Genomic DNA, 24,996 nt, shown 5'->3' on the forward strand with positions numbered 1-24,996 from the left:
CTGTGTCCAGAGGACCTTGTTTACACAGTCTATTAGGGGATACAATCTACGCAGGATGTTATTCCCTAGTAAACATGGTGTACCCTCTGGAGTCACAACTATTATTACCGGGTGCTTCACCTTGTGTCGCCCAATTTTAATGTTTAAATCCGCTGTCACCTCAACAGGAATTTCATTGCCATCGAAGTTCTGAAGTTGTCCAGGAAGAGGGGTGAGAGGGATTTGGTACTTCTCCCTCCTTCCCGAATTCAGCTGATCAAAGGCCCTTTTTGACAGAAGGGTGGCTTGGGAGCCAGTGTCCACCAGTGCCAAAAATGTACATTGCCCCTGTATTTGAATCGGGGCATAAAATCTTTCCTCCTTCTCCTCAAGAGGGAAAAGATAATGCGCATTTTTGGCCAATTGGTGGGATAATTTCTTTGCTTTGGATTCTGACAGAGGGGTGATTTGGGCAGGACTTTGTTTGGGATCTTGGGAACCTGTAAGAAAAAGGTGGCAATTCGATATGGGGGGAGTTTTGGGCTCCCTGGTTCTGATTCAGGACTGCCCCCACCCCCCTTTTGGAGGGGTGATTTCCTTGCTGGTCATTCTGGGGTTCAATGATGGGCGGTTTTAACTTGGTCCCCACATCTACCCAGGCCTGATCAGGATCTCTTGGGACCCATTTTTCTTTGGGAGGAGTTCCCCCATCCATGAAGGAGAAGATCCTTTTCCCAGAATCCTCTGAGGACCCCTCTCCTTTAAATTGGAAGATGCACACCTCCTCCACAAAATGGGTCTTTTTAGGCTCTTTATTTCTCCTACCCACCCTCTGTTCCTTAGGTGCAGACTTTCGGGGGCAGGAGATTCTGGTTGTGGTTCCTGGGTTTCCTGGGGCTTTTCACAAGTGGGGAAGGAAGCTTCCTCTAAGGCTTTACACCCCCGTTTTACCCTGTGCCTCCTCGCTGGGAACCGGTGGGTTGTTGGGGTTCTCTCCCCGTCATTGCTCTGGAGCACCAGACCCTTCATTTGAGGACTTCTGAGTCGCCATGTTCATTAGAGGGTTTTTCTGCACCCTCAACATGCGACCCAGATCCTGTGCCAAGTTCTGGACCTGGCGCTCCAGTTGGAACACCCGCTCTGGCTGGTACGGGGTTCTCTGGTCTACCCTTGGATCACAGGAAGGGTAACAGTCCCTTCCTCTGTAATACCCTTGGTTGGGATAGTTTGGGTACCCCTCCACCCTCGGCCTCTGCTCTCTCAGATTGGGCTGTCTGGGCTCAGGAAAGTGGGGAAGGAATGAAGAGTTGTTTTTGGGGTTGAGGTTTGGTGGGTACCGCGGAAAGAAACTCAGCCCGGCATTTGGGGGATTACTGCCCTCCTGCGGAAAGTGACGAGGGAAGTTTCCTGGGTTGGCTGCTGCCTGGTTGGATCCCCCCCTTGGGCTGGAGGAGTCCACACATAGCCCAGGATGGGTCTGTTGGCCTTGTAACAGGGGCTGATGTAGTCCGGGAAGTTAGGGGTCCCATTTGTGGGGTTACCTCCCTGGCTCCCTGTTTGTGATTGGCCCGAGAGCCTTCTGGGTCTTTGGTTCGGAGGGTTTTGCGCAGGAATATTTTTAGGCCCCACCATCTCCAGATCTAAAGTGGGGGCAATCTTTACCTCCGCCACCTTAGCAGCAGCAGGGGTGTTAGTTGGTTTTGGGTTTTTATTGGCACTTTTATTTTCTACTGGTTTCTGTACTTCTGTTAGAATTCTTCCTCTTGGACTTGGCCCTGTAGTGTAGAAGAAGAATTCTTCCTGCTAATATATCACTTTGAATGTACAAATAAACATACAAAGCAATCTATTGACTGGAAGATTGGATTCCCATTGAGACCTCGTGGCTGTAGAAAATAAACAAGAATGATGTGATTAGAACAACTGACAATGGGTACAGAAATTAATTTCTCTAGAGTTACTCCAAACTAACCTGACTAATGTTTAGAGACTTCACAACGGATAAAAGGAAACCTAATAGATGTCCTGAAAGAAGGAAAAAACACTGTGAGCCTATAACCCTGGGATCAAATGAAGAGTAACAATAAGCAACAAGAACAAAATCTTGCTTATAACAATGGAGAAAGTTTACCAGGTGAGACCTTTTTCCTAGGCACAGCGGAGGCTGTTCCACGGTACTGCAGCGGCTCTCCCACGGTGCAGCGGAGGCTCTCCCATGGTGCAGCAGAGGCTGTCCAACGGTGCAGCGGCGGCTGTCCCACGGTGCAGCGGCGGCTCTCCCACGGTGCAGCGGAGGCTCTCCCACGGTGCAGCGGAGGCTGTCCCACGGTGCAGCAGAGGCTGTCCCACGGTGCAGCGGCGGCTGTCCCACGGTGCAGCGGCGGCTCTCCCACGGTGCAGCGGAGGGTGTTCCACGATGCAGCGGCGGCTGTCCCACGGTGTCCAACGGTTAGGTTAGTCTCTAAAACGCAGAGGTGAGATAATGTCTTTACCGAGTGCAAACAACAGAAGGAAAACCAGAGAGTTGCCAAGTACAAACCGGGTCGTAAATCCAAGCGGGCAAGAACAGGAACAGGAGGAAAAAAGGCCAGACGTAATCGAGGGACAAAAGCAAGAGTTCGTTACCAAGAAGACAAAAGTTTTCAAAGCAGGCAAGGATGATCCAAAAGAGTAGTCGAGTCAAAAGCCGGGTCAAGAACGTGTATTAAATCAGAACAAGAAAAAGGCCAAAAACCGAACGCCAAAGAATGCTCGATCAGAAGCACTGAACAAACGTGGAGGCGTGATTTAAATAGTCCAGGTCACCTGTTCAATGCCGTGATCCCAAACGAACGTTGCGCTTCCTTAGCAACGTATCACGTAGTTTCCATGGCAACCTCCATTCACTGTGGCGAGTAGCGCTCCGATTCGAATGTTCTCTTACTGCATTAGCTGGACCAAAAATGCGCGAACCAACGCGCAGCGGTCCACGCATGACAGTACCCTTCCCTAATGAACGACCCCGTTTCCTTGTGGCCCAAAAATCGGAGATCAAACGGGGAGCATGAATGTTCTGGACAGGCTCCCAGGTCCTCTCTTCCGGACCATAACCCTTCCAATCCACATAATACATCCTGACCCCTTTGGAAACCTTGGTGTCCAAAACCCTACGCACCACGTACTCCTCTTCCCCTTGCACCATGATTGGAGGAGGACGAGAAGGAAGGGCAGTATCCGGTAAAAAAGGTTTGACAAGGGAAACATGAAACACTGGATGCACTTTCCACTTTGCAGGTAAAGATAAACGCACTACCACAGGATTAATCACCGCCGTAACAACATATGGTCCTATAAAACGCGGAAGAAACTTCCTCCCTCCAGGTATCCGCAGATTCTTGGTGGATAACCAGACCTTATCGCCTACTAAGTAAGCGGGAGCCGGAGAACGATGGGCATCTGCGAACCTCTTAGTGTTAATCTGCGCCGTCTCCAAATGTTCTTTCACCCGTCGATGCACTAAACACATGTGTTGAATGCAGGACGATGCCGCCGGATGGCGTGCGGGCAGGACAGGAGAAGCAGGCAACGATCTAGGGTGTCTGCCGAACATAGCAAAAAACGGGGAGGAATGCGTCGATGTATGCAAAGAGTTGTTATAGGCGAATTCCGCCATAGGGAGTAATGACAACCAATTGTCTTGATACTGGTGCGTAAGGCAACGGAGATATTGTTCCATGGTGGAGTTGAGACGTTCCGTCTGTCTGTATGTTTGAGGATGGTAAGCAGTGGAATATCTATCATTGATGCCAAAAGAGGCAGTGAGCGACTTCCAGAAATGAGAAGTAAATTGGGAACCTCTATCCGTGATGATAACAGACGGTAGCCCAAAACAACTAAAGACTTTCCTGAGAAACAGATCTGCCAACTGTGGGGCAGAAGGAACACCTCGACAAGGTACAAAAAGAGCCATCTTGGTGAAATAGTCGATGACCACCCATATGGTGTCATAACCACAGACCGGAGGCAATTCTACCACAAAATCCATTGAAATCATGTACCAAGGATAATCTGGAATTGGCATGGTCTGTAGAAGTCCAACAGGTTTGGAATTTGAGGTCTTGCACTGGGCGCATATATAACAATGAGCAATATGAACGGCCACATCCTTTAACATAGAGGGCCACCAGCACCAACGTTGTAGAAGATCAACGGTCTTCTTGTTACCCGGGTGAGCAGCCAACTTGGCATCATGACACCATTGGATAGCTTTCTTCCTGCTACCCTCATCCGGAAGGAACAATAAACCGTTGATATGGGGTAAACCCTCTACTATGTTGAGGTTAAGTTCCGTAATGTCTGTGGGGTGGGTCTTTACCCATTCACGTAACTCATTACAGAGAGAAGACTGGAGCGTACACCCACAAATCACCTGATGTGGTAAGAGAAGCGGACCGTCTGATCTAGGGGGAGATGAATCCCCATGTATACGTGAGAGTGCATCCGCTTTAGTGTGCAAGGAACCGGGTCGATATGTAATGGTGAAATCAAACATGGCAAAGAATTCATGCCACCTAGCATGTCGGGCCGTGGAGCACTTTACGGATTGTAAGGCTACCAGATTTTTATGATCAGTGAATACCTGAATTGGAAAGGCTGACCCCAGTAAATGATGTCGCCAAGTCAAAAACGAGTCACGTACTGCTAGCAACTCCCTTTCTGTGATAGTATAATTCCTTTCATAAGGGGTGAGTTTTCTTGAATGGAAGGCCACTGGATGCAATCCTCCAGTTTCCGGACATACTTGAGACAGGATGGCACCAAGAGCGATGTTAGATGCATCAGCTTCTACCACAAATGGTAATTCAGGATTTGGGTGTTGTAGTACCGGTGCGCTGGTAAACGCCGATTTAAGACTTTCAAAAGCTCGATCACAAACTTTATCCCAAAGGAATGCTACTTTGCTGCTAGTCAACGCGGTCAGCGGAGCAACCAAGGATGAGAAATCTTTGATGAATCTCCTGTAAAAATTAGCGAAGCCTAAAAATGACTGTAATGCCTTCAACGTCGTGGGTATTGGCCGTCCAAAACTACCTTGACCTTAGAGGTACTCATTTGTACACCTTTACCGGATATCACATACCCCAAGAACTCGACTTTTGTAGCATGAAAGATACATTTCTCTAATTTCGCATACAAACAGTTATCACGTAGCCTTTGAAGGACACGAGTAACATGAACCACGTGGAGATCATAGGATGCAGAATAGATTAAGATATCATCCAGATAAACCACTACAAATTGGTCCATCATGTCATGGAAGACATCGTTAATGAAGTATTGAAAAGTAGCGGGTGCATTAGAGAGCCCAAATGGCATGACTCTATATTCAAATAAGCCGTACTTGGTTTTGAAGGCTGTTTTCCATTCGTCTCCGCTACGGATTCTTACTAAATTGTAAGCCCCACGGAGATCCAATTTTGTAAAGATTACGGATGATCCCAACTGATCCAAGAGTACAGAAATAAGTGGTATGGGATACTGATTACGCACCATGATGGCGTTAAGGGCCCTATAGTCTATACATGGGCGGAGGTCTCCCTCCTTCTTGGGTACAAAAAATAATGGGGAGGCTGCAGGTGAACGTGAAGGACAAATGAAACCTGATTTAAGAGCCTGATCAATATATTCTTTAAGAATGACATCTTCCTTGTGGGTTAGGGAGTAGATCCTTCCTGATGGGATCTTAGCCCCAGGAACCAAATCAATGGGGCAATCATATGGTCTGTGAGGGGGTAAAACAGTACCACCCCCTTCATCGAACACATCCTGAAAGCCGGAATATTCCATGGGCAATTCCCCTGATACTACAGCTCCGATAGTAGTGGCTGTATCCATCAATGGAAGGCAAGGATTATTTATAAGAGTCTTCCTATCATGACACTTGGTCTCACAGTATTCTGACAAGAACTCAATAGTGCCTGCGTGCCAGTCAATGGATGGATTATGCAGTCGAAGCCATGGTATTCCTAAAATAAGCCTGAACTGCGGAGCAGTGATTAGATCAAAATATACGTTTTCGGAATGTCCGTGAATAGTTTCCATTATCAGATCTTCGGTTTGCTGAACCACCATACCCGATATCAAGGTAGAACCATCAACAGCATTGACCATTACAGGGTTCTCTTTCTTAAGAACGGATAACCCCAAGCTTTCCGCATAAGAGGTATCGATATAGTTTCCGGTAGCACCAGAATCCAGAATGGCGGTGGCATGAACGATCTGCCCTTGAGGTAACCGGAATATCACCGGAGCGGCTACTGGTTGATTGATTGTAGAGTCCTTAGAAACATGAATGCTCGGCAATCGGACTCCTCTCATTGCCGAGCTCTCAAGTTTCCCTGTTTCTTGGTAGGTTTCTTGGTACATGCTCTTAGTAGGTGTTCTGAAGACCCACAATAAAAACACAAGTTGCTTTTCTTTCTATGTTCTCTCTCTTCTTGAGTCAGAGGACCTCATGTAGCTGCTCCTATTTGCATTGGTTCAGGCGCAGTCGTAACTGGGGTAGGAACAGGTTGAAGATCAGAAGCAATACCCCTCTTCTCCCCTTTTCTAGCAGCTTTACGAGCATCAATCTGCAGAACTAGCTCAAGTAGTTCCGGAAAGGTTACTGGAACCACTGGTACCATAGCCATTATGTCTTTCAAAGAATCGGATAATCCCTTGTAGAAGAGTGATGCCTTTTTATCATCAGGCCACCCCGTCTCAGCAGCCAATTGATTAAATTTGGCTAAATAGGCCAGAAGCGTCAAATCACCTTGTTGTAGATTCAACAATTCTAGTTCCACAACTTGAGTTTTGTATCGGGTGTCGAACACCTTACCCATGGCCTCCATCAATGCATCGCAATCAAACAATAAAGGACTGCCTGCCTCCAAAAGAGGATTAGCCCACGCTGCGGCAGTACCACCAAGGTGTGACAACAAAAACGCAGCTTTAGTGGCAGAATCAGGAAATGCACCGGGTCGACATAAATAATGGGGGCGACACTGATTCAAGAAGGTCCTAAATTGTCTTGGATCTCCATGAAATCTTTCTGGCGGGGCCAGAGGGAACTGGGATGTAATATACACCGGGCCGGCTTCCGCCTGTGCAGGTTCAATGGCTGGAGCATTAGGCATCACTGGTGCTACTTGGGGTACAGGTTGTATGGCGGTTTGTAGTTCTAAGATCTGTTGTTGAGTGGTGGCATGCGCATTAGCCATGTCGGTTCTGAGATCTGCCACTAATTGAAGAAGATTAGCCAGGGTCTCGTTGGGATCCATTTAATAAGGCTTTTGATTATGTTAGAATTCTTCCTCTTGGACTTGGCCCTGTAGTGTAGAAGAAGAATTCTTCCTGCTAATATATCACTTTGAATGTACAAATAAACATACAAAGCAATCTATTGACTGGAAGATTGGATTCCCAATGAGACCTCGTGGCTGTAGAAAATAAACAAGAATGATGTGATTAGAACAACTGACAATGGGTACAGAAATTAATTTCTCTAGAGTTACTCCAAACTAACCTGACTAATGTTTAGAGACTTCACAACGGATAAAAGGAAACCCAATAGATGTCCTGAAAGAAGGAAAAAACACTGTGAGCCTATAACCCTGGGATCAAATGAAGAGTGACAATAAGCAACAAGAACAAAATCTTGCTTATAACAATGGAGAAAGTTTACCAGGTGAGACCTTCTTCCTAGGCACAGCGGAGGCTGTTCCACGGTACTGCAGCGGCTCTCCCACGGTGCAGCGGAGGCTCTCCCACGGTGCAGCAGAGGCTGTCCCACGGTGCAGCGGCGGCTGTCCCACGGTGCAGCGGCGGCTCTCCCACGGTCCAGCAGAGGCTCTCCCACGGTGCACCGGCGGCTGTCCCACGGTGCACCGGCGGCTGTCCCACGGTGCACCGGCGGCTGTCCCACGGTGCAGCGGCGGCTCTCCCACGGTGCAGCGGAGGCTGTCCCACGATGCAGCGCCAGCTGTCGCACGGTGTCCAATGGTTAGGTTAGTCTCTAAAACGCGGAGGTGAGATAATGTCTTTACCGAGTGCAAACAACAGAAGGAAAACCAGAGAGTTGTCAAGTACAAACCGGGTCGTAAATCCAAGCGGGCAAGAACAGGAACAGGAGGAAAAAAGGGCAGACGTAATCGAGGGACAAAAGCAAGAGTTCGTTACCAAGAAGACAAAAGTTTTCAAAGCAGGCAAGGATGATCCAAAAGAGTAGTCGAGTCAAAAGCCGGGTCAAGAACGTGTATTAAATCAGAACAAGAAAAAGGCCAAAAACCGAACGCCAAAGAATGCTCGATCAGAAGCACTGAACAAACGTGGAGGCGTGGTTTAAATAGTCCAGGTCACCTGTTCAATGCCCTGATCCCAAACGAACGTTGCGCTTCCTTAGCAACGTATCACGTAGTTTCCATGGCAACCTCCATTCACTGTGGCGAGTAGCGCTCCGATTCGAATGTTCTCTTACTGCATTAGCTGGATCAAAAATGCGCGAACCAACGCGCAGCGGTCCACGCATGACAACTTCGTAAATGCGAGTTGCTTGTTTAATGACCCAGTCTAGTGATCTTTTCTCATGAAAGTCCCTCACCAGCTGGGTCATAAAGTATTTAGGGAGTTCATGAAAGAAGGTATTGACAAACTTCCTGCTGTCTGGCACGTTTCAGCTCTTGGCCAAATTCTTGTGGGGCCTGGTCTTCCCCACATTGCAGATTTTAGGCTGCCTTGCGGGCCTCTTGAGGGTTTCTGTGTATTGAAACATGCTTTAAGTTGGCCACCCTATAGGTGGACCATCTTGAATGGTTCTGATCCTCCAGCCCTGCAAAGAAGCTAGAGTACTCAGGTGAAAATGTCCACTTGACATACTGAATACAACTTTGGCTGTCCTTCAGGTGGAAAGTCTCCATCATTTGCTCAAACAAGTCGAGGTGCTCCCAAACTGAATATTTGACATTTTTATGGTAGAGCGTGATGACGCTCCTAATAGCCTTGATTTGCTTCAGGGGATCTTTCAGCAGAGCCCTCTTAATTTTGTTGGCTTTTTTAGTTTTTATCACCCTGGTCCACTCATCCTCTGACTCTGACCAGAGGTGGCTGTCTGATCCTCTAGGCTAGGCTCTCCCTGATTCTGTGAGTTTGGGAATGGCTGGCATAATGTGAGGGCCTAGTCTCTTGAGACCTGTGGTGCTCGGAAGAGTCTTCCGACTCTCCCTTGCTCCCAGGATTGGCTGAGTACCCCCCACCCCCACTGTTCTAGCTGAGAAGAGGTTTTTAAGATGCTCTTTATGGGCCTATTTTCATGGAATTCCCCACCAAATTTGACAGACTGATCTCTTGGTAGGTGATATTTCTGAGGATCCAGTTTTCTGATTCTCCCCTCACTGGAGTCTCCCTGATCAGAGATGCTGGCCCTAATATTTGGGAACCTGTACATAGATGCCCGTCCATCCATTTCTGGGAGGCGTTGATCTGTCAGTCCCATATTTCCCATTGTTTTGAAGTCTACCATCCCTGTGGCCCTTGGTTCATATGAGCCAGTGAACATGGGGGTGACAGAGTCCATGGAACTGAAGGGATTAAAGTCCCTGATGCCAGGGTTCCTGAGGTTATGCTCAGGGGTTTCTCTCTCCCATCTTACTTCCTCTCTTTCAGCCCCTATTTCCTGATGACATGCCAATATATGATCTTTTTGCTCCTCTATTAAGGCCTTACTGGTCTCTATGAGTTCTTCTTGCACAGCTATCTGTTTGTGGAGCCTGTCATTCTTTTCACATAGAGCCTCATTGTCTCTCTGTGCTTCCTGCCTGAATTGGGAGTATTGGGCTATTTTTTGCTGCAGGAGACTCACCTCCTGAGTTTGGTCATTACTGGTCTGACTGTTCTTTTCCAAAGCATCCTCCACCCACCTGGTGTGCTCTAGTAGCTTTTTGTAATCAATTTGGATTTCAACAAATTCCTGAAGGGCCAGGTGATTTTCCTCTAACTTTGTTTCTAAACGGCTGACTTTCTGGCCTTAGACGTCCCTCTCCTGTCTCTCTGCTCAGCCAGGTTGTCCCTCTGTTTTTTAAAGGCACCAGCTTTCTGGCGTTTCTCATCAAACTCTGCTTGGGATTCTAGGTCTTTAATGATTCATTTATTATTTTCCTCTTTTAATTTGTCTATGCGGTCTTGTAGGATGACTAACTGTTCTGCACAGACTCTGTTAAAAGTTAATTGCTGCTCTAGCTTTTGTTGACTCTGTTTTAAAGAGTCCAGCCTTTCCTGACACTATTTTTGCAGTGTCTGTACCTGTGTATCTTGCTCTGCATTCTTTTGCAGTAAGATAGCCAGATCTTCTTGGAGTTTGGTAGCATACTGCCTAGCCTCTGTTTCAGATTCTTTACTATCCTGCAGACTTTGTTCTGCAGAGTCCAGATTGCTCTGGATTTTCTGCAGTGCTTCCCCTTGCTTCTTTGTTAAATCTACCTGGTCTGCGTACTTTTCCTGTATAACTCCTATGTGGAGGTACAGGTAGGCTGCTATTTTGGTAATTTTGCACTACTCCTCTTTTATTTTTGGGGCCATGTACAGCTCGCTAAGTGTTTGATGTAATGGACCCTTATCCTGCCAGTTGTCTCTTGTTTTATTCCCTGCAGCCATACCTGTTCGTCCTGTTCTAGCCATTCACTCCTGACAAACAATTTGTGCAGTAAGTATTCCCTTGCAATATTAATTTCCACTGGGGTCGCCATTCTGGAAATATGAATTTCCTTCTGGCTTATCTCAGGGTTACTTTACTTTTGCAAACAGGCCCAACTCCTTTGAGTATTTCTGTTGAGGGGTGCTTGTACAGTGTAGCACAGTATGGTAACCCAACAAGGTGTATGTACCCTGCCGGCTAGCACGCTGTGTTAGACTGTCACGAGTGGTATGTCTAATTCAGGATCCCGCGATGAGCCCCCAAGCTGTAAGTGATTTCAATCTGGCACACACCCAAGTCTCGCCCAGCATGTAGTGCGAAACTGAAACCCTTAATGATTTTTAACAATAAGTTCAATATTCTGAACGATATACCACTCATACCACACCCTTCTCCTGAGGCCCCCCCCCGATCACACTGAACCAGGAATCAGGCTGGTTTGCAAAGGTAAATATTTATTTATGTATTTAAAATTTAATTTCAATATATTTTAATGGGTAAACAGCAATCACCAATGTGGTGACAGAACGCAGAATAATATCTTTAATACACTATGAATCAAGGAATGAGCACAAAAACAAATGCTGCACAGAAAATAATACTTTTGTGTTGGTTTGGATAGATGGCACTATGGTTAGAGGATTCCCCCTGCAACACCCCTAAACCCCCAATAGGCAATTAAATAGATGTGTGAAGAGGGCAGGTATTCAGGAATAGCACAAATCAAACAGACTATCACTCCCACCTTCCCCCTTCAAACACAAGAGTAAAACAGAATTTACTTTTCAGCTGTCAGATGGCTATGAAATTGTCTTTGGAATTGACTGGGCAAAAACACCAAATGTGGTCAAAAATACATAAATTGTTATAAATTCCTATAGGAGCCGCTTTGAACAGTTGCACACAATCACAAACAACGATTTAGTCAAAATTTAAAATCGCCGCAACATTTTCCTTGCACGCTTTTCGCTATAACGGGTGAATCGCAGTGTTTTTTCATTTCTATCATAAAAACTGAGGGAGTTATAAAGGTTTTAGTACAGGTCGTTTTTGTAAAATAGGCGCAAGAATGGAAAACAGAAATGCACTTTGAAAGAGACAGATGGGTTTGATTACACTATATTAATGACTACAAAAAGGAGATTGCCACACAGGAAGGTCATACGCGGCCGCTCATAACAGTTCATGTGTGATACTCTAGTTTCCGTTTGGGAGTTATTTTTCTTAATCAATCAATAAGAAGTTAGGGTTTAGTAACACAGATGAGAAAAGAGTCAGCGCAAAAATAGTTCTAGCAACACAATGGTTCTGAATTAGAAATGGGATGGGTTTTAGATAGGGATCATACAATGCAGATATATTATGGGTCACTGTCCTTATTAATACTCTCAGAATAAGTTATTAAATTGGACCATCAGTTCTGGTCATGGATTGGGCAGGTCCACCGGCAAACAGGCACCTCTGGAGGGATTTGGGTCAGTAGCACGGTTTTGGTCAAGTTGGGACTGCACCTCAGATAGATTTGGAAGGGGCCCTTCTGGTGACTGGATGCAGTAGTTAGCCAGATACAAGTTTCCAGTGGGCAAGCCTAATGGTAGCCAGCCAAGCTGAATTAAAATTAAATCCCTTCCAGTTTGGGATTTTCGCAATTGGGCCATGCTAGCAATAATTTTGCAGTGCTAGAGTCTGGATTCTGCAATGAAATCTGGATCTCTCAAAGAATTCTGAAGTCAGCTACAAAATGAAGAGTTCTGGAATAAGGTGCTGCACGTACATCTGAATGGGTTCTGGAAGCAGGGTGTTCTGGAAGCAGTGTGTAGACTCTCTATGTGTAGTGCCCTTCCTATAGTTATCCATTACACATTTTATGGCATGGGCAGAACTTCAGAACACACCCCCCTATCTGTGAGTATCTACAGGCGTGCACTTTGTTTTGGTTGGCAGCTTAAACAGGGCTGTCATCTTATGACAGGATTTAGGAACTCCCCCCTTGATGTTTACCCAAAACATACTTTTGCACAAATGTACTTTTCTTCCATTATGTACCCTCACAAAATTAAACACATATTTTTCACATTTGATCATCTACATTTACATCCAATTTCCATCTTTGTGAGAGCTGTATTGGTCATTTCATGGATTTTTATCAATTTTACCCAGAACACTTTGGATTCCTCATTTCTTATTCGATACACCTCTGGGCGCTGATCAGTGGATCATGTACATACAATTTTAAGCTTGCAACATTAATAGTTTTGCCACAATCAGTGGTTTAGTGTATCTTTGCTTCCTGATGTAGTAAGAACTCCTACCACCTCTTCAACTGTCTAGCATGAGTTCAGACTTATAAGTTTGTATTTTTCACTTGTCTACTTATTTTGGCTGTTATGGTAAATGTCGTAAAGTTCTGAGGCAAAACAAGTATTTTCCATTCAAAATCCAGTCCAGGTCTTTTTTTCTTGCTTCTCAAAGTGAGCAGATGGCCAGTCCTTTGTAGTTCACTGAGAAACTTCCCCCATCTCATGCTCCTCCTGGCAGAGGCCAATTCTTAGCTTGTCCTTTGTTCTTTGGTTAGTCAGCAGACGAATGTCTAATGCAGCCCCTTTGAGTGGCTTGCTGGGAATATGCATGACCTATTAACAGCCATTAGCCTTCCTGTTCTCAAGGGAGTGTCAACCGGAGATATCATTTTTCCCAGGTCAGGCCCTGTCAGATCAGAATTCACATGTGGATTGCCTTCAGACTGGGCTCTTTGACATTAAAATCTTTTCAATTCACGTATAAAATATAAGTACAGAGTATAAAGGATTTAACCATTTTAAAAGAATTAGCCCTTCACCAACATACTTAAAATAGTGGATTTTGCAACTTTTCATGACAAAGAAATACATTTAAGCTAAGTTTTACAGCCAATTTCTTCAGGCAACTGTCAGGCTGTGGTGCCTGGATTCCTCTGACTGCCTTGAGGATCCATGATTCCAGCACACTCTCCTTTCAATAATTCACTGGGAAAATAACTGAAACAGCACTTTGAAGGTTGCCCTTGATTAGGAAACTGTATTTAGGGGCATTTTCGGATTTTAGCCATTCTGCGGGCTTGTTTCCAGTGACAGATGACAGCAGTGATGCCTGCTTTTACACCACTTTGATGGTGTATTTTGCAGGGCGTGCAGCCCCATTGATGTGTTATGAACTCTGCGCAATTTTGCAATCTTAGTGCGCACAGGGGTTATTGCCTCCATTCGTGGCAATTTCCTTTCCCCATTGGCAAAGGGGTGCAGTGTGGCGCAGTGGCGTGGATAAACATACTCCACAGCATCCAAGATGGCACAGGTACTAGGGGGGACTAAAAATATTCTCCAACCTTTATAAGGCTCCCCCGATTCCAAATATTCTCTGTGTGTAATTATATTTATAATAGGTTATTTATAACGCACTTAACACCCAAAGGATTCTAAGATCAGACCCGGGGATCGAACCTGTGTTGCTCCATGTCGTCTTGCTTCCAAAGCACCCCCTGAGCTATCCTCTCGGGAGCGTGTTGCTCCTGAGCTATCCACCTATACAAGTGGAGAACTCTTTTCTGAAATACATTCTTGGCTTGCCGTATTCTGCACCTCATTATGTGGTTTATAATGAATTGAATGCAACCCCATTGGAAGACTAGCTGAACTGGAACACTTAAAATTATGGTTAAAGATTTGGACGACTAATAAAGCGGTGTTGACCAAGGAAATTCTTTCTTCTATAATGTGTAGCGAAAAATATGTTTTAATGGCATTCATTACAACGTCTCTTCTAGAGGCGAATTGCATTTTGCCCTTCTTCTCTTCAACCATAACAAAACCCATGGCAGAAAAATGTATCAGATATAAACTGGGAAGAGAATAACTGGAAGTAGAGAAACAGGCTATTAGGAGGCCCTCTCAGAGTGTCAGATACTGGGCTATTTAATATGTCCAAGGACTAGAAGACACTGGGCCTCATTAGGACCCTGGTGGTAGCCGTGTCCTTATTAAGGGCACGGCTGCCGCCGGTAATGATTTTTTACAGGATCCAAGAAAAGGGCAATAACCGGGTCATGCTGACCTTAGCGTACCAGGTAATTGCCCTTTTCTTGGACCCGGTAAAAATTAATCCCCATTCCCATTCGAGCCCCATAGGGCTCGAATGGGAATGGGGAGGGTGCTAACAATGGGCCTGTTAATAACAGGCCCGTTGTCAGCATCCTGGAGTGCTAGCGGGACCCGCTTAGGATGCCTGGTCTGACCAGGTGTTCCTTACCGGGTCCCACAGCAGTCCTCGTAATAGGGCAGCACATAATGAACGGTGCCGGACCTTTATCGGCACCGTTCATTACAGGACCGCCAGGGTCCTAATGAGGCCCACAGCATCCTTATCACACGAGCTAGATTTAACACCATTTTCTAGAATGGCATAACTGCGAAGGGGGTGGGGAGTGACATAAATAATTCAATCTGTCTGATATGCATGGCCGATATAAAGGATTTGCTCCACCTAATCCTCTTTGTCCAGCCTACAATATACCCCACCATCACTTCTTGATTCCCCTTCTTAGACCGATGGCCTTCAGGCAATGTCTCTGCTTTATTTGTTAGAAGCCAGTACACCCCTAACAGCCTGGTCACTGTCGAGGTTCCTTAAAGTCTCACTGTCTATTAGATCAAAACTGTTAAAAAAATAATGACTGTAAGGGCTAGGTCTATATTTTAGATATCCTTTGCTAGTTAGTGAGGCCTGGTCTAATTACCTTGTATTTTGCCAATCTATTTCCATTCATTTACTTGTTTTATTAGTTTTATTGGACCCATGCACACTTGGACATAGATTTGTGAATTCAAGGAGTAAGGGTGTAGGATCTGTCCTACTTTTTCTCGATTTTAAATGGGATTAGAGGTGATTTTAGTGGGATTTTTTCGTTATCAGCTATAGTTTTATATGTTATATACATTTTAATGGGCCTCATCACAAGTCTGACGGTAGCCCTTAAAAGTGGCGGTAAAAGAATTAGCACCGCCAATACCACTCGGCTGGATCACAAGCCGGTGCAAATACGGTGGTATTACAGCCAGCGTAATCACAGCCGGCGGTAACACTGCCTGCCATAGGAAAGGCAAAGACAGCCACATCACAAGTCCATGTATGGCGGCATTAGCATGCATCCTAACTGTTTGAACACCACCCCAGCCGTGCCCCCTTGTGACTGTCTTTTTTTAATATAATGGTTTTGTAGGTTTTGTATGGCGGTATTAGCGCCAAAAACTGGAATGAATAGCGCCAGAAACACAGCGTAGTTTCCCTCCAGCTACAAGCTGGACGTAAATTTACACAGGTGACAGAAAGGAAGCCACAGGTGAACCCAATCCTTTGCAGAGCCCTACATAAGGCACAACTGTACACGGTTTTAAACAACATGCTTCCACTAGCCACCGTGAGGTGGGACAGGCAGCTGCTTATGCTGCGCCTGGAAGTCAAGAGGCAGGACAGCCAGGGCACAGGGAGTAGAGGGTCAGGGGGGCGGGCGGTGAGGAGGCGAGTCCAAGCAAGGCATGCACCGATCCCCAGAGTTAGGCCCTCACCCTGCACCCTCACCAGCCCACACCAGAAGTCAGTTGGTCACCCTGTACCACCTCAACAGGGAGACTACAACAGAGCTGCTCACCATACAGGACGACATAGGGAGCAGGATCAAGGTCCGGACAGCTGTGCCCCCATTGCTGAAGCTAGTGTCTGTCCTACAATTTCTTGGAACTGGCATCTTCCAGCACTCTGTGTGTGGCCATGATGCATGTCATGGCACAGCCCACATTCTGTGCCTTGTTGGGCCAGGTGCTTGAAGCCCTCCTGTGGCAAGTGGAACACCACATCTCACTGCCTACCACCCCAGCCCAGGTCAATACCATGAAGGCACAGTTCTATCCTGTCGCCCAAATGTAAAATATGATCGCTGGCCTGGACTGTACCCATGTTGCGTCGGTGGCCCCCCAGGCCCACGAAGCAGTGTAGCGTAAGTGCAAGCGCAAGCACTACCACTCCCTTAATGTACAGGTGACCTGCAACCCCAACCGGTACATCACCCAGTACTATGCCCACTACACCGGTTACACCCACGATGCCATGGTCCTATGGAACAGCACACTGCCAGGATACATGGAGAGGCACATAGGACTACGGACCTGGATAGTGGCTGAGGAGAAATGTCAGCACGCACTGCGAAGAACATGTCCAAATGGGGTGGGGGTGAATAACTACACAAAGCATGGCATGACAAGAAAATGCAAAATTCGTACTTGACCACCTCCCGCACCAACGTCATAGTACAGGTCAGGGAACCTGCAAATGTTGGTCTTACCTGGATGGAGAAGCTGACATACACACACAGCAGCAACTATAAACACCAATATGACTACAGGTACCACAATGCAACATGCACAAACCAGAGCACTGCTGACCTATGACCACATCGCCTCACACACCTACAACCCTGCCAGTACCACAGCCATGCACCCATGTGCTGGCTTCAGATGCCCAGGGAGGGCCCATGGGGGACCCATCATGCCATGGGCACGGTGGAAATATACTGCCACATGACAGCCACCATTTCAGCTGCACATGTCACCATCAGACACCTTACGTAACATATGCTGCAAAGGAACAGGGTTCCTGTGAAGTAGAAACAATGCATGACATGAGTAACACAGCATGCATGGACATTGAATAGACATATGACATGAAATGTAGGCCCATTTGCATGCACAAGATGTCCATTGCCCTGATATTGTGTAAAGCCACCCCCACACCTTACTCTGCGACTAATGCCTGCGCCTCCCCCATGCAGGTGACTCAGGATACCCACAGCTGCCCTGGCTAATAACCCCTGTGCATGACCACAAACACAGGAGGAGAACCACTCTCACAGCAGGACCTGTGTGTGCATCAAAAGTACCTTTGGCCTCCTGAAGGCACGGTTCTGCTGCCTCAACCATACAGGTGGAGCACTGATGTAAGCTTCAGAGAAAGTGGATACAATTGTGCTTGTGTGTGCCATGCTATCTTCCTGGAGAAAAATGTTCCGCTGCCCCCTGATGTGGACATGCCACCCCCAGAGGATGACGATGCAGTGCCTTTGGCAGAGTCAAATGCACGCATTGCCAGAGATTATGTGTGGGATGGGAGATTGGCCCGGCAGGGACTAATAGACAATTTCTTCTGACACTTTCACATGGCACAAGCCATGCACAACTGTGTGTCACTCAACTCTATCAATGAACAAGACATTGGGCCTCAATACGACCCTGGCGGAATGGGTTTTACGGCGCTGGTAAAGGTGCTGGCGCCGTTAAACCCATTCTGCTCTATTACGAGGTTCCCTTGCGGGACCCGCTCTGGATGTCTTGTCAGACCAGACGTCGTTTGGGGGTCCCGCGAGGGGACCAGGGAGCTAACATCGGGCCCGTTATTAAAGGGCCGTTGTTAGCTCCCTCCCCATTCCCATTGAGCCCTATGGGGGCTCAAATGGAACTGGGGATTGTCCGGGTCTGGGTTCCCTGAATGGGGAAATGCAGGGCCCTCCTAGGTCATAATGGCCTGGTACTTCCCCATTCAGGGAACCCAGACCCGGACCCGGACCCGAGTTTGGAGGCAGCCATGTCCTTATTAAGGGCATGGCTGCCTCCAAACTCGTAATGAGGCCCAATGACACAATCAGGAATGTCCTCACAATGATGAAGTTTAACAGTTTTAATGATATGAAGGGCCCCAACTATCCCCCTCCCTCCTCCCACCACCATCTCCCCAGCCCACTATCCCCCCTCCCGCCTCCACCACCAACTCCCCAGCACACTATCCACCCTCCCACCGCCCACCACCAACTCTCCAGCACACTACCTCCCCTCCCACCTCCAACCACCAACTCCCCAGCACACTTTCCCCTCTCCCACTTCCCACCACCAACTCCCCAGCATGGCCATGAAGGGCAATATGTGTCTTGATGCTCATTTCAACCGTGGCCTCTTCCTCCCCTGCCAGCCCCCGGTGATCTCAGACACAAATGACGCTGGAACTGACACATTGGTGTTCCTTGCTGAGACTCTTCTGAGAGAATCGTGGAACTGGAAGAGATGGAGCCAGGCCCATGAATGTGTTAGAGTGTCACCTCTCTGCACTGGCGGATGGCAGTGCCTAGACCCCTTTCTTCCTGACACTCTGGCAGTATAATGTCAGGGCGGCCATACTGGCAGTTGTTGCAGTCTGGTTCCTGATGATGGCCCGCACAATCCTGTGGGTGGCCCCTTGTATGCTATCACATATGGCCTACAGGTATTGCCAGTGGATGTGCCCTATCACTTCCATCTCCCTCCATCTCCTCCAGCCTCTACAGCACAGTGCTGCTTGGTGGTATGTGCCATATGGGAGGGGGGCTGTGCTGTGGCTCTGGACTTTTGTCAGGAGAGCCATACGACAGTGTATCAATGTCTGGCTCAGGTGTCTGAGCACAGTGGCATCTGCGAGGGGGCACAGGCGTCGGTGAATGCTGGCAGTGGTGACGGATCTCTGGGGATGGCGAACGATGGTGGCGGTGAGGGCTCTCTGAGGTTGACGAATGCTGGTTGTGCGAGTGCTCCCCGGGGTGTGTGGCCCTTCTGTATGCAGTGGCACTGGGCTGGTGTCCCCCTGTGTTTCCACAGTCGCCCTGACTGGAGGTGTGGTCTCGGTGTCAGACCCTCCAGCTGCGGGAGTGGGTGCAGTGGGCCTTGCAGTGGTTCTGGTGGACTTTGGAGTGTTGTTGGCCTGGCCCTGCTGGGTTGTGGTGTCTCACGGTGGGTCATCTGCCTTGGCGTAGCCTGTCTGTGCCTTTGCAGGGTGGTGGTGGCGGATCTTGAGGCCCTGGATGCGCCACTCCCAGATGGGCCTGCCCCCTCATCCTCCTCGGATGCCTCTGGCAATGTGTGAGTGACTGTAGGGGACATAGGAAATCTTGTCAGGTATGGTTCCCCCACGTGTGTTGGAATGCAAAACACATTTACCATGGTACAGAGTGGGACCCCACACATTTGGACAGATGGCCATAGTTGGTCATGGGAGATTGCATGTTGGCATGGTTGCAGCAATGAATGTGTGACACTCGGCCAGATGGTCTTTGGCCTGTGTGTGAGGAGGATAGGCTGTCCATGCTGGGGCAGTTTTGATTTGGCGTGCATGCTTGGGGTCCTTCATGCGCCACATCAGCTCCCCGAGTGGTGCCCTTCACGATATCAACATAAGTTACTGTCTTATTTCCATCAAGTTCTTTGAGAATTATAAACAGCACTTTGGTATCAGATTTAGCAGAGCTAGTACGGCATTCATAGTGTTGTTTTTTAGCGTTGATGATTATTTTTTCTATAGTTTTCAGCGGCAGTACTATAAGTAACGTTATTCTCAATACTGGGGTCTTCACTCCAAAGTCTTTCTGCAGATCTCTTGGGTTTATGTAATCCAGCAAGATCATCAGAGAAATGCAGAATTATACTACCACTTAATTACGGTTCTTCTTTTTGATAGGTGCTAAGGTGTCAATATTTCTGTTAACGGCAGTAGTATATAGGTTAACCAGAATATATACATCACTAAAATATGGTAATTCATGCAACAATGGTTGCCTAGTAGAACTGAAGGAAGACTCCGTGATATTTTTAATATATTATGACTGAAACGTTTTTAGTTTTTTTTGGAGCAAGGTGTAAATATATAAAAAATAAGACAAAGGTGATTAGACCAAGGACAAAGATCGCAAAACAAGAATGGAAGTGAGTACATTCTGAGTAAGGACCCAGTCAAGAGTGGTGCCTTCCTTGTGGGTAGGTATATGCACTTTCTGGGAGTAACCAAGCAAGGAGAGCATATTGAGTAGTGAGGAAGCAAGGCACGTCTCTACAAGTCATGGGCTCAATAGTGAGGTCTCTGAGAATTATGTTAGGAGTGGAGAGTTTAAGAAAACTATTGAGTAAACATAGAAACGGATTCTCCAAGGATTGCATTAGTTGTGGAGGTTGGTCAACCAAAACCAAATTGTAGGAAATATTTTAATGCGTCCGCAGTTTAATGTGCAGACATTCACAGCCATTGATTGGGTGACAACCAACTTTGTGACTATCCAGGGTGTGTTTAAAAATCACTGCAACACCACGCTTCTTATTTGTAGTACGATCTACATGAATGATGTTCTAGCCAGCCTGAGTGGCCAGGGTGGCAACATGAAAGGCAGCAGAATGTAGCCAGGTTTCAGTGATAGCCACAACAGATATACTATTTGAAGCTATGCAATCTGCAACCTCGGTAGAATTTTTAACAAGTGACCGGGTGTTCAACAATGCAGCTCGAATAGAAGGACATGCAGGGTCAGCAAATCTACTGCTAGATGATTTATTTTCTGGCTTAGAAGACAAAAGGCCAGATAGCTGAGTGATATCTGATGCTGCAGATAGTAAAACATTGCCATTCCTAGGAGCTGGAAAATTCAATAAGACAGTAGCGACCAAATTAGTCACTGCTGGTCTCTGAAGAGAAAGTGACACTTGAGGTACTCTGAGTCATAAGTAGTGACGCGACTGAGGAAGAAATAGCGACAATAGCGGACACAGATATAGATGTGTTCAACATAGCAGTTTGAACAGCTCCAACAAAAGGCACAGCAGCATAAGTTGCAGAGGCGTCAAAGTCGATAGACATAGCAGTGATAAGCGCAATCAGGCAGCCGCTGTGGATGGCAGGATCCATAATATGCAGAACATCAGCTGCTGCCTTACAAGTAGTCATGCGATTGTTGATCTAGGGTGTGAAATTTAGAGAGAAATACTGATTGACAATGCTGGAGGCGGTTCTAGGAGAAAGGCTCGGACTGGGTGTCCAACAGGACATTTTATGCTCAGGTTTTATGCCGTCAATAAGGGCAATGAGATTGGCCTTTGTAGGGCAAAGCATGATTAGGAATTTATATAGTAAAAAATAACATAGAAATTAAACAAACAGCAGCCTGCACCAGACACCCATACACGACCGTGTGTCGAAACAAACCGTCCTGCATGCCCATGTGCTTCAACTACTACACCACAAAGTATAATGATTCGTGGGGGTAATAATTCCCACACCAAATAGTATAGTATATAACAAATGTTGTCAAAAGCATCACAAGAACAAATATACAGTCAATAGAAGTGCACTGAGTCAGCCTACTGAACACAGAGACTCCTTTGACAACTGCCGAGCTGCTCTATCAGAGTGGCGACTGCAAGCATCACATTAAATGCTACCATAAATCTCAGTAATTTGCCAGGGGTAGCAGCATGATTTTTTCCGCAGTTGTCTCTTTTACGATCATCACAAGACATTCCATCTCGGTGTCCTCGGTCACGTGACAAAATCCATGTGCCTAAAATTGTGTACAGTGTAGAAATGTTTGGCCATAGCATATAAAATGGCGTCTGATTTCACTGTGCCACAATTAATGCTTTGTTGTAATGTGTCTATCTTTCCTAACACCATGGCATGCTGCTCAGGATGTTTGTTTGCATGTATGAGGTAACGAGAGCCCCGAGTACGGGATGTTGTGCGAGTGCGCTGCTTTCCCTGCGCTACTCTAAATTCTTGAATACACAGTTATGAACCCTCCCAATGGTATGTATTTTGGCAACCTCTGAAGCCTGAAAAGTAGATCCACGCAGGCTTGACATGTGACCAACTTTGCACCAGACCTGCAGATTAACTGACCTGCTGTTAAATCTCAGTTACCAGTTTAATGGTATCCACTACAGAGTGCAATTTGCTTTCTGACTTTGAGAACCTTCAGACATGTAAATGCTCATTCTACTATAGCTGGTAAAATAGTGATAGCCGTAAGATAGCTCAGAGGGTTGAGCATGCGCTGCTGCAATGTGTGTCTGATCTGCAGGTTCAAATCCCAGCAAGGCCAACTCAGCCTTTCATCCTTCTGAGGTCGGTAAAGGAGTACCAACACAGGTTGGGTTATATTATATGTATATTTGTTCTATTTAAAGCGCAAGGTGATGTGGGAGGATGTCCCAAATATACTCTGGGGGTACTCGTATGCGCCAACCCTCTCTATTTAGGATGGGACGCTCACAGTTTCTTAAAGAAAAATATGGCTATTTTTCATAGGTTTTTCCTTTCTCCCTCCTCATAGTAATCGTCTATCCATATGCAAGCCAGCGGCACATTCAGTTCGCCCAGTTTCCTTCTGAAAAGCTCCCTCCTGGCTGAACTAAAACATTGGCATGTAATGTGGTATCACTTCTGTATGTGGCCTTCAATCTCTTGTGCGGTTTTCTGAACACCGACATTCCCTTGCATCCCTTTTCGGTGTAGTTTCAGAGGCCTGCAAGAGACTCCTGATCAAGGATGGTAACGATCAAGCTGCATCTCAGCTCAGATCTTTGCTGTTCTGGTGTCACAGTGTTCTAGTGGTAGCACGTAATATTATCCCCACCAATAATACCGCCATATAAATGTGGTCGTGGGGTAAGGCCATAGGCGATATTATTAGTGGGGATAATTTATGGGGTTATTGGGACCAGGGGATGCAGGGCTGTCTTCCGGTCCATAAAAAAAATGATGGGGTTTGGTGGGATGTCCCCCACAGGTTTCATGGCTTAATATTGCAGCAAAAAGATGGTGATATTTTTACGGGGATATTAACACATGGAGCCGTTCTAGTTACACACTGAGTTATCCATCATGCGCTGTGTGCCGTGGGTGGGAAATGGAAGAGTGAAAAGCAAGTCAGGCTTTACAGATGCCCTGGGACATATGATGGGTGGTCGAGCTGTGTTAACGCTAGGCTTTTCATCAATATGGGACTGCAATTGGAAAACAATGTTATCTGAGGGGGTACAAAATCAGCTGTTGTGCTGATATGCACTATTTACGTGCGTTACTGTACAGTAGTGGTGTGTTTTGGGGGAAATGGTATGGTCCTGGTGTATTGAGGGAGTGGGGATTTAATTAGGCTGTTACCCATGGGGCATTGCGTGTGTGTCTGCAGACTAATGATCATGCATTTCTGTTATGTTTAAGGCTGCCCCAATGATCTGTGGAGTGAATAAGGAGAAGGGGGTATTGCACGTCACGCAGTGAGGTCTTCAATGATATGCTCTACACTCTTAGGAGGTTCAACTGGATGGCATTTCAAAGGAGAGGATATGTGTCTGGTAAAATACAGCTGAACCACCCAGGAACGATTTATATCTGGGAGGTATCTCCAAAAATGGCCCAGGCCACATTGCCATCTTTGGCGGAATAATGGATAACGCCTTACTCAAGATGTAGATTGTCTGTGGTACACGGGTCACATACGTGAAAAGGTTTTAAGCCAGGATACCCTAAAATAAATAATAATACAAGTAAATGATCCAATACATTCTGCTACTGCAGGGTTCTTTAAAAGAATAAAGCCTTCTTTGGGACCATAATCCTCCTGAGTCTCCAGATGTAAATCCAATCAAAATAGAGCAGATTCACCTTAAAACGTATTTGAACATTGCTCATAAAACCCTGAATAGGGCTGAGCTGACCATTATCATCAGCATGTTGTGCTTTCAAGTAATTTCCCAAGAAATGTATTTTAGGACAATTGCCCATGGGAAAAAGGTCCCACCAGTGGTCACCAACAGGAATGCGGCAGCGACCAATACATGATGTTGGTATTTTAATGCACGTTCTATTCATTGTATTACATTTTTGTCCTGAAACATTGATGACATTATATCAAGTATGTAATCCTGTATGAGGATACTGTGTTTCGCTCTCACTTTGGGGCTGTTTTGTGGGGCAAGAATGGAGTGTGGGGATGATGGTTCTTTTCCTTGACTACTACCCATTGAACATGATCCTGACACATGAGTGCTGTGGCAGCCCTACCGGTGCTGGGCACTTTTGAGATTCCTTTCCTCCGTGGTGCTAGAGCAAACAAGTGGAATGCATGGTAGACCCTCTCAAATGGGAAGTGACAAGAACATAGCACACAGTAGGGTAACCAAATGAGACCAGAAATGTACTGGCAATACTGTGCTGTAATAGGGAAAGAGAGATATAGCCTACACTACAGCTGTTAATAGGAGGGGAGACATTTCTAAATATCTTAATATCCTCACGGTTTATCAAAGACACATTCTAGGGGGTATCCAGTGATTCCAGCATCGAATGCAAAAGCATAGAAAAAAATGCATTTTTTTAAAGGTAAAGGTGTTATTTTTATTATAATGGGTTTTAAGGGGTTGGGGGGCCCCCCATTA

Source organism: Ambystoma mexicanum, chromosome 9 (genome assembly GCF_040938575.1).
Source record: "Ambystoma mexicanum isolate Mex_15411 chromosome 9, UKY_AmexF1_1, whole genome shotgun sequence".
Classification (NCBI taxonomy): domain Eukaryota; kingdom Metazoa; phylum Chordata; class Amphibia; order Caudata; family Ambystomatidae; genus Ambystoma; species Ambystoma mexicanum.